This window comes from Danaus plexippus, chromosome 24 (assembly GCF_018135715.1).
Source record: "Danaus plexippus chromosome 24, MEX_DaPlex, whole genome shotgun sequence".
Lineage (NCBI taxonomy): Eukaryota > Metazoa > Arthropoda > Insecta > Lepidoptera > Nymphalidae > Danaus > Danaus plexippus.
In genome coordinates, this window is record NC_083552.1 from 2,190,692 (window position 1) to 2,210,352 (window position 19,661).

Below are 19,661 nucleotides of genomic sequence, written 5' to 3' on the forward strand. Positions count from 1 at the left end.
GGATATACTTGTATCCCAGAGGGCTCTATTAGTTAAGTTCCGCACGTCGAATTGATTCCATTCCATGAGAAAGTTCTAATTGCCTAGAATTTCAACGATGTCTTAATGCTCACTGGGCATTGAATACCTTTTAATTTTGTAACCTAATATAGAGTTATTCGTCATGGGTTACGCTCTAAGTAACAGCAACAATGTATTTCCTGCAATAAAAAAAAATTGTACTGTCTTTGACATTTTCTATAATATGTCTTAATAAGAGCAGAGCTAGCATTTAGATGGTAGGAAATTGTTGGTTTAGAAAACTATAAAAACTATAGCAACAAACTTTGCACCGCAAAAATATACGTTTAGAATTTTTTTCGTAAAACCGAGGATTCAAAAACTGATAAGAGAACAAAGCAACTGCTAAAACAATGCCTTATCTAGGAGAACCCTTTGCAGGTAGACTTTAACCTTTTTAGCATTCGAAACAATATCAAATACAAGAAAAAACGTTAACATATGTTTAAAATGTTATATATAAAAGGACAAACACTTGTGTTTGTTTATGAAATTAGTGTATAATTTATAGTTGATTTTAATATTTGAATTACTAGCTGGATTTGAAAGCAACTTATTATAATCAATACGTAGCTTCATACGCAATCAAACAAAATCGAAGTTGATATTTCAGGAATTAATTATTTATGTTGGAGTATATGCTCTATAATTTAAAATAAGTAAGCTTTTTTTTCCTGCCAGTGCCATTTTATTTTTCAAGTTTTTATTTCAAACATTCCCTACATTAAAGTTAAGGTAAGACCACACAAGACGTATTTGCATATAAATAATTAAAGAACACTAGTCTTGTGCATATTAAGCAGGGTCATGTCTTTGCAAGTTTAAATTCTGCAACGACAAGTATTTTCTTTAGAAGCGGAGCTATATTCTATCTCGATGAGACATCGGATTCAATGATCACTTGTAGAAGCAGGTCGGAAACCAAGTTAGAAATTCCCAGATTAAGAATAGGTATTTAGGCTGAGCTCTGCCCTATTTAAAACATAAATAAGTTATCCGTTTATAAATTCACATTATCTATTCTTATTTTATAAATTGATTTAAATAGTCGACAATCAGGATGGTTTAAAATGTTGCATAATCTGTTACATTTGTATATTCTTGTATTGCAACATTTTATGTTCTATAATATATTATCTACATCCGTTAAATGATGAATAGCACCTCCTTGAAATGAACATTTCGCAATATGGGCGTACTTAGTATTTATAACGTCAGAATGAAATTATAACAATAGTGAAGGCGTAGAATGTTAAGACGAAAAGTTGAGTAATTATTTCTGTTACTATAATATTAAAATTGAAATGCATGAATTAAATGCAACGCATCTTGTAATTTACAAACTAAAATTCAGCAAACGAAGCTTCAAAGGTAGCGGTAACAATCAAACCGCTTAGTAAAGTTACATAGGACAAAGCCGAATGGTACTTCGTAAGGTGATGCTGAATCAGCTGTGACTAGGCGTCGCCATGTTGATTTTTTTTTTTGATTGCGCTTGCATGTCAAACGTTCGATACCATTCGGTTTCGATTCTATTGTTATTTTGGACGCGTCTATTTTATTTATGTAAGACTTTAGAAACCGTGTTCTTGAATTGTACAATATAAATTTAGGAAATGGTATCTAAAACTAGCGATTCTATTTTCAAATATTTTTAATTCTCGACACGAAGGTAGGCCATAGCATGACCTCATAAGTTCATAAATAAAAAATCTTCTAGATGTAAGTAATCTTTTAAATGGATTTCAAATAAAAAAGACATTTATCACCATTGATAATTTTTATAATCCAGATTAAAATGTAGTATAATTTCTTAACACATAGTTTAAAGTATCTCAAATCTTATAACTATTAGAGACTATTAAGTCAACATATTAACAGTCCCCGCATTTCTGGATCTATTGAAAAATTCGTCACAAAAAAAATCCCTACAGAGTAAGAAAAATGTACAAACATGTCAGGGGACCGGTTCAGGTACGCCATTTTTTATTAAATCGAACACCTATGTATGCCCGAGAGAGAAGCACGATCCGCCGCCTATTCAAGCGCGGTAAAGAAATACAAGTTAAGAGCGGGACAATATAATACATCCATCCCTCACTCGGCCGATGCATTCATGAGGACAAAGAATAAGTGGTAATAAAGACGTGACATTCGTGCAGATGGTTGATAAAACTTAATACTTCGCAGTTTGTTCGCTCTTTCGCTATTAGAAGGGACGAATAGATACGTTGTTACACGCTCTTTAGTTTTCGAGACTCATGAAAACATTAAAGCGAACGCTACTCCGGCGAGCTCGTATATTGCCTCCGAGTTGGTGGTATCAGAGATCGTTTTTACTTTTGCTATTGGTGCGGAATCGGAGAAAAGGAAATGGGAAACATTCAATGTCTCAATTTAACTCAGAATAAGGACTTGATTGCGTTTAAAGCGCCTCGTCCTGGAACGTACCAATAAAAATGTACAATTATTTCTGTAAACATTCCTAATTTACATCGTCTGAATTTCTCTGCCGTTTCGAATGACAGATACCATTTCAGTGTTCTTCGTGAGTCGTATCAGAGTATCTGTGTCCTTCGGAGCCAATTAGTGAAAGAGATACAATACACCCGTCTAACAGAAAAAGGGACCAAGCAGGGATACAATTTTTACCTGATGTTCATTGCCCGCTCTTCTATTTCGTGGGTTCCAACCTTTTCTAATACCCTTATTTTTTTATATAATATTTTAATCGTTACAATGTGAACTTAACAAATAAGTTATAACTTTGATCTTTACTGTCTAAATTCTATATAACTCTCATATGTCTCCAATCAAACGAATCAAAGCCGCAAAATTTAATGGCACGTATCAAAAGTTTGGATGACAGCAGAGTTCGTAATATCTCGTAAAACCTTGCACCAAGATGTGCCTGCCGAAACCCGTCGAAGTTAACGATTCTGTCGCTGGCACTGTTAGATTCCCCCTCACGCAGACCCCGCTGTTCTTTGGAAGACATCCCAATATATCGCAAGTTTCAACGAAAACCAAATCAGCTTCGGACAGATTTGCGGACTCAATGCTATGTTACGTAAATCGCTCGTTTCTACAACTAATAGCTAAATGGAAAAAAATACGCTTTCTGCTCCGCGATTACACTTCACATTATTTTATTTGTTAAAAAAATATGAACCCAATAATAAGAAAAAATGGACCAAAATAATATTAGGATTCTGCTGGCATTTAACTGAGTTTTTTGCTGACATTACATATACCAATTAGCCACTTTAAGGACCCTTTGTAAATAAATACAAACAGCAACAAACCGTTCCTTCGAGTCAACATTATATGACAGCTGTTGTCGTACATAAGTAAGACAGTTGTCTTCTATAATAAACTAAGCGTTTGAAGACATTTTAACATTTTTTTCCTTATTTTTTTTTTTACTTACACATACATATTCTAATATATCTGTTGAGAAAATTTATACACGTTTCCTTGGTACAGAGTCCTTCAAATGGTTTTGCGAAGTCATAAAGGATTTTACAAAAAAAAAATAATAAGTTGCCATATTCAAATATATTATAATTTTAGATAGCCTAAAGGTAGGAAACCTAATTTAGGGTAAGTGATTACAAAAGGTAAGAACCACATTAAACTTTTACAGTAACCTTTACTTTGAACAATTGTAATAATGTACTGTATAAAATTAAAAGAGTCTTATATATTTTTTTGACATTATTAGTCCGTAAGTTGTCCTTTGAGAAACAAAGTTATAACATTTTAGATATAAAAGACCTGTATCTAAATTCTCTAAACAGATTTTCTAGAATTGTGTAACAGAAACTACACAATAATCAATACGCCTATATGTTACTTTCTCGAAATTGTAATCGTAAAGTCTTCTCCGTAAATAATTAAGCCTTCTTAAGAAAATATCTAACACAATTTAAAAGAACGCAGCAAGAAATTGTGGCTTCTCAAGAACGTATGAAATTACACGCTGGTCTTATTGCAATTTAAACATTTTCCTTATTGTTATTGAATGAGTCATTGATAAAAATTAATTTATACATATAACGTGTGGGTTTTCAAAATCCGAATACAATCACTATAATCTATATTGCCTACACAAGCTTTGAGTTATTAAAAAAAAAAAACTTTAAATTCTTTCAAAATCTTTATTGTTTAATAAATAGTTAGAAAGCAGCCATTCGGTTTGAAATTACTAAAGCGATACAATGACGTTTGCTTCAGTACTAACATACGTTATCCCAATGGAATAGAGTTCAATTTAATTTAAAAAAAATAATATCACAGGTTATGTATTTGTACGCGCTTTCCTCGCTTTTAGTTTTTATCTGTGATTTTTATTAATGTATGACTCAAGAACAGATAGTTTTGGAATGCTCTTCCGATGTTTATTGTTAGTAACGGAGTCAATTGATTCGGTCAATATTTTCTTATCACATCTGGGTTAAGTTGGTTTTATTACGACAATGTTATACATATGTATAAACAAAAAAGATAATGTGACAATACCAGCTTTGTTACATATAACATATATAGTGTAGTATAATGTATTAAGTAATCTCACATGCAGTACATACGATTATTTATTTAGGTAAGTTTTTTGTTTGCTTGATCCTCAAAAAACAGGTTTGTATGAAATTTCGTTTGACAAAAAACATTTTTTTGGCTGATAAATATCTCTCTTAGAAAAACTTGGTAAACCTCAAGAATACAAGCAAATAGGAATTAGTTTAATCACAAGAAATAGCTATGTACGCTTTATCACTAAATAAATAATGATTATTAATAAAGAATATCTTACAATCATTATGTTCGTTCGTATTATTATTTCTTCAAACAACGCCTCCTGAGAGTTGCCAAGTCATGAAAAATGCAATGCTATATTCCGACGTAACACCTAACATCGAAACGTAAATGAATATCAAATAGCATTAATTAGGAACACAAATCATAAACACGAATATAAAATGTAAAGAAGGTAGACATTTCAGAAATGCCATATCATTTATAACGACTACGACATAAAAGAAATCTTCGTAGCATTTATCATTGGATGTGAAATCATTAATTTTAAAACTAAGACTGGCTGAGCATAAGTTTCGTATGACGGCTAACGGTAAGCCATGGTCCAGTATTTTTTACTGTTAAATGTCAGTGAGATAAGAACATCTATGACCGAGATTGAATCCATAAACAATGACGGTATCTAAATAGATTGTATATGGAATTGAGAACTTATAATTCTTTATATTGCATAATATATTGTTTAATATTTTTTAAAAAGATTAAAAGTAGCTTAACTCAAAAACGTTCCAAATTCAAATTTATAAATTTCGTCTCCTTTCGTTTAGACTCGACATAACAGTTGTTGAGTCATTCTAAAAAAAAATGGTCGACTATAATTTGAGACAATTACAATCATTTGACGCCTGTACGACAATTCGTCGCCAGATTACCATTTGACCAGGTTATCAGTGACAATGACTGACATCTGTAACGTGTAAAATCATATTAAGCACAAATGATATGTAAGTTGAACTGACATTTGTAACACAGATAACATACTTAAAAAATATGGAATTTGATATTTTTTTTAAGTTTTAAGTCGAATTTTCCAAAATATACCGTCATATTGAGAATTTCCTCTTTTTTTGTCGTTTACGCAACGTAACAGGGTTGTCTACTTTTTCATAAATAATGTGAACAGCAAAAAGTATATGACTTAACATTTAAAACACTTTTTAAAGTCTAGAAAGCGGACTAATTATTATAATTTTTAAGAACGGATTCAATAATCCAGTGAAGAATCTTTAGAATTCCAATGATTTTAATTTACAATATCTATTCGGTTATCATAAATCTTTCCTTCACTTAAGGGGCGGTAAATACATACTTAATTCTGAGAAATTCAAAATGAAAAATATCATTCACGAATATTTAAATTACGACATTTAAATTTGGAACGGAATCTAATAAATGTCAAACCGCCCCCATACGTCATTCGCGGGGCGTACCGCAAATGACATTGGACGTAGGTAACCACAATTTTTATTTTTCCTAGTCAATTAGCCTACGACGCACGAGTGGTTCGACATATGTCGACATCTGTTCAACAACTACCGATGGGACACGTTTCCGGACGAATCGAGATTTTTTACGCGGTAAATTAACGCTTCGGGCTTTTGAAAATCCACTACACGCACGACGGTTAAGTACTACAGTGAATTAATTGAATTATAGTTAATTGCTATTTTTCATCCAATTCCAATTACAAACTGCACCAACGTGTTAAGATACAAAGTAAAAACTGTTTTATGTAGCGTATAATAAATGTTTCATTTACTTAAGACTTTTAAAACTGATATAGTTGCTGTAGTTGAAAACTTTCGACATACTTGCAGTCTTGGCGTAACTTTCAAACATCCCCAACAATAACTAACACAATTAATTCAAATTCAATGCCCGTGAATACACATTTCGAGTTTAGAACTATCTAACGCGAAACCATTAATAGAATCGCAATTTATTACAATCAACAATCGTATTCATGTTTATTTATAATAAAAAACCCAATACAGCTTAGCTTACTATAATTAGTAATGTAAATATATTCTTTTTTTAAAAAGTCACCGAACTGTTATAAAAGTGAAAATAAAAATTTCATCCCGCTTCAATTGTAATATAAATAATTTTTCTGTAATTTAGACTCGTAATATTACAATGTTATTTTAGGTTGGTGAAAATTACATATTAATATAATTGTAATTCAGACAGTGACAGCTATTGTTTTGATACACAAACAGCAAAGTTATTAATTTAAGCCCAGTTAATTTGTCGTTTAATTAGCAGGAAGGATTTGTTTTGAAATGAGAATTATACGTTGTAAGGGCACGTTTACAAACAACGTACGCCATCTATTGGGGTGTTTTTTTTTTTACTAGAATCATAGACAAGTAGAAAGTTTATACATAATTTGTTTTCGAGTTGTTTGAAAATTTTGCTTGAAGTTTTCTATATCATAATTTTTTTAACTTTTTAGACTCCATCTTTATAAATGAAAGTTTTTTAGTAAGTAAATACAAATTAAAATCGGATGTGTTATCTCGTTAGCTAGGGTTCATGACTCCTAATTAACAGCCTCAAAGACACCAACCTACTACCGTGTTTACCGCACACTCACAAGTCGCTATCTACAAACATCTCGATGAACACACCATAGCAACAAATGAAAGCATGTAAACTGAGCCACATCGGGACAGCAGATTCAGCATGAGGGCTGGAAAGAATTCCTTACAACAATGAGTCGGTGTAACAATAAATACCTTAATGATATCCCGAGTTCCGAGAGAAAAGGCGTCCGGCGGCAGCAGGAGAAACCCGTCCCACACTATTTAAGAGAAATCCGACACTATAACATCAGAGACACGAAACATCACAATACTAAATGGCACTATCTCACGGGCACTATAAATGTATCCACAACACTAGTTTGGTTATGATACAAAATATGTTTTTTTCGTAACACAGCGATGCGGTCTAGCGTTTCAATAACGACCGACGCGCTCGGCAGCCGGGCACGAACTGAACTGGTTTTGCCGGGAGAGAGGGAGGGGGAAGACGTTCGGGTGCGTTTGGTTCGGTTTTATGAAAATATTTCGTGAGTAATGCACGTGTTATGTTGAGTGTGTCGGCCTACAACGGCCTCGGATCTTTGATTGAAGTGCATCGGACTACATTGATATATATATTTCATACATATATATATACATGAAAGCTAGTACGGACATAACTTTAAGCATGGCTTCTACGTACGTTATGCTCGTACACTCGATTCGAAAGCAAAGCTTAGAACTTAGAGCTCTGGCAGTACTATCTGCAATCAAATTTACAGCGTATGGGCGGGTACGCTCGATATTAGTTTTCTTATTGGAGCTATCTTGATTTTTATAAGCAAATGCAATATTGCACTGACTATCAATTCTTTTAAATTATTAGCATCTAAAGCACACAAATCTTATAGATACAGATATAAATTTTGTATCACTGTAAACTTATATAAATATTAAAGAAAACTATGAATATTTTTTGCTGGATTCAAAGTAAATATTCTTCAATGGAACATTTAAAAGAAAACCGTTATCTGACGTTAACGTTATTTGAACCTAAATTAGCGTTACATTTGTTGACACCAACAGCATTCCGTTTACACCTAGTTGTAGCCTAATTAACTCTAAATATTCCAATTATTGATACACCTTTGTTCATAACCGAGATTAAACTTGAAACAGCTTAATAAATTCAAAGCGAAACGCTTAAGAGGCGAGCTGGCAATTTTATGATATTAATATTGCTCTATTAGACAAGATGGCGGCGGTAATTTTAAACACCTGAATAATGTCTGACCGAGTTTTGTAATTATTGCGATACTTCTTTATTATATAAGACATAAAATATTATGGATGATATGATCTTATTTCTTTATATTTAATAATTTTAAGAATCGTTATGTGACATACGGGTTTTTAATTTTTTATTCGTTGATCCTTCCATCGGAATAAATCCTCCAAATGGATGGACAGAGTACGCCATTTTTACACATAGCCTTGGATGCGAGTTTAGAACTTAATTTTGTTACAATAGAGATTAAAATGCAATTACAAGTATGTTAGTTTTTGCATACGTACACATTGAGTTTGAATTGATAGAGGAAAACGGTTAATTCAAACTGTTACCTTTGTATTTTATTATTTTCGTTTGGAATAAATGGAAGCACCAAATAATTTTCAACTTTATTTCAATACAGTCAAGGTGTCAATTAATTAATATCGATGAAATGAGAAATAGGTTCAGTTAAATCGAACGCAACATTAAAGTTAGCAAAGAATGCTTAATGTGTAAAGCATTATGCGCCATTTATATAACAGAACAAGATCATTACAGCTATCAATACAGAAACGTATTACCCACAATAATATAAAGTACCCGCCATTTAGCATTCCGATTAAAATAATAATTTGAACTGTAAATACGAAACGTTGGTCTATTTACTTGATATATTGCATTCACAGAGTTCTTCATTAAACGTTCGGAAATTAAATTTATCCGTCCTAGCGATACTTATTACCTTTATAAGTTATGCTATGTTTTATTTATTGACATGTTTTTTATATACACGTAACTGACTAGAATGCTATAATTCTTTATAATACTCTGTATATTTGTTATGTTATTTGCAGGATATTGCAGATTTGCAGGAAAATTTATTTATGTTCTTTTATCATTAAAATAACACAGATTATAATCAAGACACAAATTTCTGAAAGAAGAACCTTTGGCATACTATAATTTTAAAAATATTATTTTCCTATTACAATTCTACTAAATATTACGTCCTAGTCTCATATAACTTTGCCAGTTTGTAAAGATGCATCTCATTTTTAATTTATCATTGATTTATCTGAGATATTACCTTTTGTAAAATTACACCTACCAAATCTCTTCATCACATGTGTGGGATGGATAGATGAGGCGAGAAAAATATATCTACAACACTAAATATATTATAAATACATATCTAAAGTGAGTTAACCTCTAAATTATTTATTATCTCGTTATAATAATTGCGCTTCATGGCTTTGGTTTCGATAAATTAAGTCTTACAATGTCACAGGTTACTGTTACCGTATTGTGACTTACTTAATAAAAAAGTTTTAATTAAAATAATTTATTATAATATTATAAAATAAATTTATTACAAACAAACATTAACACGTATTATCATCTAAATACCTAAATTCTATCAAGCTAAATTCGCTGACAAAATCTTTGCCATCAAAGCGAGTATTTCTATAAAAACGCATTTTCTGAATTGCGGTGGCCCTTTGAAGTTAATCCCGGGATTTGGATTTGCCTTTTTGTCGTTTGAATATAAATGTTTTACTATAATCAAATTGAATGCTTATGAATAAATTGCGACTGATATTACGTAATCTCAATGAATATCAAAAGAAACATATGCTTCATTTATAATATCGATAAATTAAAATTCAAAAGTCCTATAGGACTACACTATGTATACTTAGTAGCCAATGTTATTAAAACGTAATAATTTATTTCGGAACATACATACCGGTATTCGTTTTCTAAATTTATGTCATACGTCATAAAATCTGTAATATAAAATACTAAACATACCATTATTATGATTCAAGCACTTTCACGATCAATCTCGTTCATTCGTGAAAGGTCTTATTTTTGAAGCGTACGAGTAAATTTGATCTCGACGGGAGTGGGGGTAAATTGGATACGCCACTAGCGCCGCCGTGCGGAGGCGCGTGTAATTACGAAAGTGACGCCGACGTCAAGTGGACCGTCAAAAATTCGAAAATCGAATCGATTCGATCCTCTTTCGTTTTGTATGATATCGAACATGAGATTGCTGATGTTCCTTGTGAAAAAAGCGAACAAGGATCACGATCCTCTAAACGATTTAATTGTATGTCACACCTGATATGTATCAAATCAAATCAAATCAAATCAATATATTTAAAATATGTATGAAAGGAAGTTAATTATGATTAGCGAAATGCAAAAAAAATCCACGTCTTTAAGATTCGTTTCCTTAGTATCAGTGTTAACTAAGTCCCCCTTTAATAAAAAAAATTATATCTACTTATCTATAATTTTGTGTCCACCGCCACCCTTAAATGAGTAATAAAAAATCCTTGACATTCAAAGTTTCCTACAATTCATTTAATAAATGAATTCCTTTGATAAAATTACTATATTTCGTTGCTTATTCGTTTACGTGATTTAATTTTTAAAACATTAATTTATAACAAGTGAAGACTTCAGAAGTAATAAATGAAACGCGTCAAACGATAGCGTCTATGTCCTATGATATTATTTAAATTGATTTTTTTTATATAAATTTCGGTAAAATTTTTCAACTAAACTAGTGTTTAAATCAAACAGTTCAAGCAATAATTTTGATTTCAAGAATTATCCTTGAGATGAATTAATAATAATTACTTAATAAATTAAATGGATTATGAGCATTAATTAATAATATTTTTACTAAGAAAGATAACAGACAGCTGTTAATTTCAAACGGACTGTTTCAAAAAGGCTACTAAACGTATTTAAAGATTATTTTATGTTTATGTAAAGGATGGTAAAAGATTTTAGTAAGGCTTTACGGTAAAATATTATATACTATATATATATATATATATATATATATTCTTACAGTACTGGATGAAAATAAAACCTATGTCTCAAAAATTTTGCTACTTAAATAATTTTTACACAGATAATTCTATGGTGTTATCAGGGGGGAATTCCTACTTATAATCTCAATAAGTGTTCCAATCAATAGTCGACAAAATAGTAGACGAAAATTTAAACGTGAAATCTTTATAATGTATGAAACAACCTATTAAACTGGTTTTTCTTTAAAACGTAAAAACCCATTCGCAATGAAACAAAGGCTCATAAATCTTTATTCTTTCTAACTTGCTAAATAAGTAAAATTCACTACAACATTTTCCACAAACTCATCAAGAAAATGACCTAATTAGTACCTAAGTCCCACAAGCTTAAGGGTTCTTCAAAGTATTTCAAAAATTTATATTTCGAACAACTCCCATCGCCTCCAGGTATTAAATGACACAATGGATTACAATTTTAACGAATCTTATAAAATAAAAGGGCGCTTGTGACGTCATCGGACAAAATGTAGTACTACCCACATATATTTGACATGGAGATATTACGATAGTATACACATACATGAATTCTCACTTAATTCAATATCAACTTTCTTATTTGATTCTCGAAAATCTATTTCAATTTAGCTGTATGTCAGAACAGATCTTTATGGCTGTTAATTGTATAAAAATGTTAACAAGATTAATTTTAAACTAAAAAGTGCTTAATATTATCTGATTATAATGAAATGATAGTCTTAAAGAGATAATCAATTTTCGTTTGTGTGTATAATGTAATAGAATAGTAGTAGTCCGTGATGACGTCTTCAGTTACTTGGAGATTAGTCCTATTTACCTCGTTAGTATATTTCACTCGAATTATCTTGCTTTATTCTTCAGTTGGATGTAGATCTATGTATTCCCACTTATAAATTGTGACTAATCCTCAAAAAATATTTTTTTTACATTCATTTTATTGATTGTCGTAGAATAAGTAATTGCGAAGAATTTTCAGTGTCACCTACATTATATACTTAAGGTACAAATGTTTCTGAGAGTTTGTAAGAGTGATTTGAAAAGGTGGCTATATACACGATCCCATTTTTTACTCACTGGATCGTCACCGCTTTGTCTTATTAAATAGCTCCTAATTGGACACAATCTTATAATGTCAAAGTATTAAGTTAATATTTATCTAATTGTAAATAGTAAAAAATAGTCAAATATAAAAAAAATATTATTGATAACTTGATGTTATTTAAAGACAAGTTGAGGCACGAAGTTCAATATAACTAGCAAAATCGTGAATATCACACTGCTGATGAATGAACAAATATATATATATATATATATAATCTTTAAATAATATTTCTTCTGTCATTATGTATGAGCTGAAATGGTATGATTTTTAATCTATTCGATTCCTATAATTTTACATTTGCGTGAAAGAGTATTTTTATTTAGTTTAGTTTCAACACTTTCACGTTTAAAAAATAAGTATCATGTCCGAATATCAATTGTTCACCAATGTTTTATATTATTTTAATACAATAAATATAACATTACAATATAAGCACATATGACATTATAATTATAAAAGACATCTACTTAACCTATGACGTAAAATGGGTCAGCCATGTTAATATAAACGTCACCTTTGTCGTATCTCACACATTAATCACATTTTAATGACAAATTTGTTTATATATGTATAAACTAGATTTTATCTTATACAAAGGGCTTTTCTAGGATACTAAGTCTTACAACCCCATCATTTAAAACTTTTTGATTATATATATATCACCGGTATACGAGAGAGGCCTCTTTTTATTTTATAAATTTTTCTAGCTCGCAACTATATCGGACAAATTAAAGTTACATGAATTTAGGAAGTAAGTACTTTAACGTTGATAAATGACCAATAACGACTTCCCTTTTCCAGCCAAAATATCAAATGAAATAATTGGAAGCGTTTGGGGAGACCAGGTCGGACGGCGCGGAGTGATATAGGAATATTATACATATTGTATTTATTTGAATTATCTCAAACACTTACATATAAAATAAATCATTAATTTCAAATTATGTTAAAAATTTTCTATAGTCAATAGGTATAGGTATAGTTCTTCCCTGGATATTACAGAATCAACTGTAACACGAACATAGCTAAGCTAAGCTAAAATAGCCCATTTAGCGTATCAGGTCCCTTCCAAGCAGTTTCTGACATCACGAATATCATATGGATATAAATTCCTTCAACATTATCAGTTCCTAAGTTAATAATCAAATCTTGATCAAAATATATGACTGAAACTAATATTTTTCGGATTACTACGCGTATTTTATTATGTTTAAAAACTACATCCTCCCGAAGTTTCGGTTAATTTGCAGCAACCGTGATCACGGGCAGACGAGATGTGGGACGACGAGAAGTAACCAAAACGCCGGGAGTATGTGGTTTTAAAAATAATAAAATACGAGTAATCCGAAAATATTAGTTCCGTTTAAATGAATTCTCGCGAAAGTCTCAGACCTCGTCAAACGACTTTAGTCTTTAGGATTGACTATTCATAGAGATATGTGAATATCTTTAAATGCCTCCCTAACGTCATAACGTACAGAGGTATCTATATTACATAAATTTAACTACTATTTTTTTTTCTCTGTTATCTAGATTATAAATATTGAACAGTCATCTGTGACGCTCCTATCATTGCTTACAACGTTCATAATGAATGGCCATCAACAACTTTTTAATTGCATAATTTTAAGTCATAATGCGATTTTATCTCGGGAGTCGATTAATGTTAAGGGCGCTATAAAACATCAGTTCCGCCGGTCATCCAAACCCGTCCAGTGCAATTTTTTTTTTACTTAAATTTTTAATAAAACGATTTAACGATTTGTCACAGTCTCGCATTGAATGCCGCGTGGCGAATTTAGGAAAAAACGTATTGTGTACTTTGGTCGTCTATTTCATTGATCTTTCCACAATTGTTGAGATAAATTAGCTTAAAATATATTAGGATTCGTTACGTGATCTTATTTAATTTGTATTGTTATTTTTTTTTTTGTTTTGTTTTACATTCCTATAAAACATCTGTTAATGAGTTTAATGGCACTGATGGGATGTGGGTTGTATTAAATGTAGTATTTTCATCGAGACTGGCTGGTTTTATACTCGGTTATTATCTCGGACGGCTGTAAGTGATCGTCAGGTCTTGAAGTAATTAGACCGGCCTGGATCGTAATTTGCCGGATATTCTTCTTATTGGATGTCGGATATTAAGGATTTAAGAGAATTACCTTTGAAATAATGAATTATGTTGAAAACGCAACAATACTATAAAATTTTATTTATATTTAACATTCTAGTTACATTTTCATTGTCTGCCAATAAGCTTTGTATAAAAATGTATTACTGTGGAAAATCTAAGCCTATAAAGTTTTTTTTTTATGATATATGACTTTAGGAGGTAAACTTGAAAAAAGTATTTATTCAGAATTAAGATAACATTAATTCCATCCCGCATTCTTAATGTATTTTCATTCAGTTTTTATCAACATGTTTAATTTAATGATATCGATAATAGCCCTAAAGATTTTATTCAATACAATTAAACATACGATGCACTATATTGTACACGTACGTATATATATATATACAATAGTTTTATTACGCGTTATGTATAAAATATTCAAGATGATAGCGAGTTTAACGAGACCAAGTCGAATGTAGCAGAGCTTCGTAATGAATGTCGCATTTCAGATGTTCTGGTTGATACAAGTCGCATGGACCTGGACGTAGTCCAGAAACTCCATTCAGTTGCACTTGAATTAATCAATTGTTTTAATCCGCAGCGAACGTAGCCGTCGACCGCGCTAACTGTTCGGCCACGGTCTCAGTGGCGGCGGAGCTGGCGGAGCGGATTAGCTTTCGAATTTTATAGCAACTATAAACCCTCTTCAATATTTTGTTCATGTTTATATAAAATGATTTATGGACAAACGTAAACAATGTGCGACATCATATTCTATCATGCGCAAAAAAAGTATGACACATTAGTCTGTCATGTTGAGAAGTAATATACATATGTATCTATATATATATATAAATATGCTGATATTAATCGCTTCCGCCTCTTAATTAGAACACATCCCGACATTGTCAAGATCTATTTATTATTGTAGCACGTGTTACTTTATTTGACATAAAACACATTCTGAGTGCCTTGTTAGTTATACGACGGAGTAAGAATATTTTAACGTTCTTTGATCTATGGTATCCTTTATAGATATTTTGTTATCTGTTCCAGTCAATAAGGATTAAAAGGGGAAATACCTTTCTTACATACTTAACATAAAATAGGCTGTTGACCAAACGTGGGTATATCAGGGTTTGAGTAAGACTTAAAAATCAATAGGGTTATTTTTGGACTTACTTGTATAGTAATACTAAGGATTATTGCCGTGGATTAAGAATTTTATACGTTTTTCATTATTTTTCTAAGAGGTGATGTTTTTTTCTTTATATTAATCTATTCTTAGATATAATTTTGTTATACTGGATTTTATCATAAGTCAACAAAGGCTATAAATTTATTTACTTAGTGGATTTTTTGCACGCGAAATTTTACCACTAATATTTTTTGCAGTTTCGTAATTTTTGCTACACACAATGTGCTTATACGACAATGTATATATTAGGACTGTTACTATTCTATTGATTATAATATTTATTTAATTAATTAATTGTCAAATGTACATTAACCATGTATTTGCGTTGTCATACTAAACTCTGTTTCTAATTCGTAAAACATTTGTAGGTGGTAGAGTCTAGCTATGGTCTAGTAACTACAGCATGAACATGGACTGGCTCGACCGGGGAAGTACCACCCTGGGAAGTACCACCCTCTCACAAAAGATCGGCGTGTGGTAGCCTATAGTGGCTGCGTTTCGTCCGATGAGTGAGAGAACCGGTTGCCCTTTCCCTATTCCCATCGTTTCCTGCCACATCGTAACCCACCCATACCTTTTCCTCAACAATCAAGGTTAGCAACGCATCCGTAACACCTATGTTGCGGATGTCAGCGGGCGACGGTCACTACTGCCCACCAAGTAGGCCCTCTGCTCGTTTGCCACCTTTAATATAAAAAAACAAAACTTGACTCTGTCAACTGAAATACTGTCAACTTTCTGTCTATAGTTTCACAATATAAACTTATAGTATGGTAAGGTATGTCAAATTATTAATGTTCAAAAATGCACATATGTACCTACTTATTTATTTCTCGTTCTTTGATTGTAGTATATTTTACTTCAGGTAAACAAAACGTCTTAATATATATCAATAATGAGGGTTATATCAAAAATTTTAAGTAAATTTTATAATATTTTTCTTATAAAATAAACTTCATTTTTGTTAATTAAAATTATAGTTCTAAATATTTCTGTTTTCTTTGTTCAAACGTTTTCGTCCTTAAAAACAAAAGGCTTTAATCTCATCTAGAAAATAAACATTACGCTGGATATTTAAAAGCTATTAGTTATTTACAAATCTGATTAATTAATACTTATAACAGGGTAATTTGATCTTGTTATTAGACTTGTAGACTAAATGTAATAAAATCCATTAGAGGTTTGAGTATTGTTTATGTTGCAAATAAACACACACACACACAGACACACACACATATATATATATATAATTTTGGAAATATATAACACAATTATAGTATCAGCAAAGTTTATATTCATATTAAAATATATTAAATAATCTCACCAAGATTCCCTTCCAGTTATAACTAGAATTCTTAGGTGAAATTTTGAAGCACACATCTCGAGAGGATGTGTCGATCTAATAAAATTAAGCTGATCTTAGCAAAATAAGGTTGCTTCAGTAATATTATAGAATTAAACTACACTCTTGCTATTTACGTTTCACTCGGATCGAATTCGAGCTAGTTCTCGAAAAAGTTCCCTCGAAACCACTTCAGCCAATTAATCTGGAAAAATAAGAAAAAAAATATTTTTTTTTTTATCAGAATACAAAAAAAAATTGTTTTAATGTACTAGCTTGAATTAACGTATTTTTTTTTATAATTATCATATTATTTTTTTTTAACCTAGAATTAAAAAAATTATATATCCTAATTTTGTTATAATTATTATATTATTTTTTTTTAACACAGAATTAAAAAAATATATATCCTCAATAAGGTTAATATAAAACGACATAATATTAGATGAAGCGCAAATAGCCGGCAGTTTTTCATTAGTCTTTTCTTAACAATTTTGTTGGAGATTAAATGTCTTAGTTGAAATGATAAATGAAACTTTCATCTTGTACTGAGAATTTTACAAAACACCTTAGTCTTAAAACTGAGTTTGTTTTTAATCTGATATTTATATAATTCTTTATTTTGTTTGAATGCAATTTAAACTTATTTAAAACATTAAATTTTACGTCGATTTTAATTAATTCTAACGACATTAATGAACCTATTGATGTACTTTTATACGAAATTTAATTAAAATTGTTTCATAAATTCAATCGTAAATAGATGTAATCATAAAGTCAATTCATTATCATCAATATACTGTGGTTAGAAGTAAATTAATATGATTATGGGTTAACATTTCGGAAAAGTTACATCGTACATGTACCTACAGGTTACCTGACGTTTTTTTTACGGGGACAGCAATCAAATGATCTCCCTGGGAGGGGCAAGCGGGCCAGACTACTGCTGACTAAAAACCCTACCTTCTCCTGCTTCGAGCCTCGGCACATCATTGCACTTGCACCAGCAACCCAGCTTAGGTTAGCTAACCTGACGGAACAATTAGTTTGATCCATAGTCCTCTAATGATTATTATTATTAAGTGTTTAAAAAAGGATTTATATTAAAATCACAATTTAAAATACTATCAGATATAATTTTGATAAAAATTTTAAGCTGCCATTAAAATATATTTTCACATATTAATTTAATATAAGTAAACTAATTAAAGTTTTTAAAAAATGAAAAAGGCGAGTTTTTTAAGCACTACGTGTTCAGTGATGTGTACTCTTGCACATACGGGAACTTTTTTAATATCATACGACGCGAACCAAGCCGGGGGTAGTGTCTAGTTATAAATATTTATGAATAAGATAATCGTCCTTCATCGATCTGATAAACGTTATCAGCTCCAACGACCTATTTAGCTTGTATTTAGTACCGGCACGTTTACTGATCGTGGGAAATAAAGATAAGGTCATAATAATAACGGAAAATCGTTTAATAACAAACAATTTTGGGACAAATTCCATAAACGCTATTAATATAAAGGTATTATGTATGTTTGGATGTCTGTTACGTGATAATTACAAATGAGATTTTTTTGGAAAACTACTAACTATTTTTTTATTACTTGATAGTTCATCTACAATTAAAAATCTGTTTGTATTAAAATAAAGTTATTTATTCCTTATGATAATTTAAGTAACAGTAGAGTATAGCTTTCATTTAGTTTGCATGTAAAAAATTCTTCAAAATAATAAAATAGTCATTTTTAAATTTTTCTTAAATAAAGGCAAGTTAAACGTGAAATTAAAATAAAATGTAAATAGTGAAGTGACAGAGAAGAGTTTGTAAAAAATAAACAATTTGGGTATAATGTATATTTTGTTGAAAAGCACGAGTGTGATTTATTTAAATTAAATTAAAATAATATTTGCTATCATCCAGAAATTACCGTTTCAAGAGTTTGACTAAAAATAGTTTTACAGCCCGAAAATAAACTAAGCGAAGTTATAAAACGCTTGTTTGTTTTTGCGACGAGAATAAATCGAAATCAGTAGCTTAGTAAGGTTTGCAGCGTCAAACTGAAAACCAAAAGTTACCCGTTTCTCATTCAATAATTAAAATTGATACTATATGCTGCGGTGTATGAAAAAACTTATAGTCTAGTGTTATGTAAGCAAATATGTCATTAATGGTTCATGTTGAATTTTAGTAAATTTAAAATATTTTATAAGTTCTGTCATTCCTTAACCCTATACTTGTCTGTCAATACAAAAATACAACTACCCTCTGCATTTTGATTCAACGAGATTTCAAATCCGTCCCGTCAGTTGAACTGTGATCGTGTTGAAAAATACTCATGTAATTTTTCGATCGGCGAATTATAAGTGACTTTGGAAATACTATAAACAACTGTAGTAGTGGTTTCAGTAGCGCGTGCATGGACTGATGAAGAGGCAAGACAGGAACCAGCTACGGCATAAGGTAAGCCCTAGACAATACTTTACCTTATAGGCATCTATTATTTCTATAGTCATTTAATAAAATCCTGTATGTTTTAATAGAAGTATATATATAAGTAAAAAAAATTTATAGA

General features: G+C 30.8%; 1 protein-coding gene across 3 annotated transcripts in view; it reads right to left on the reverse strand.

Annotated features, from left to right (window-relative positions):
- Positions 1–7,654, reverse strand: part of LOC116775959 (latrophilin Cirl) — a 149,557-nt gene extending 141,903 nt beyond the window's left edge. For all 3 annotated transcript variants that reach the window (XM_061524260.1, XM_061524258.1, XM_061524261.1), the window contains exon 1: positions 7,395–7,654. The gene's annotated coding sequence lies outside the window, so the exon portion shown is untranslated. The remainder of the gene's footprint in view (positions 1–7,394) is intronic.
- Positions 7,655–19,661: the final 12,007 nt, after the last annotated feature.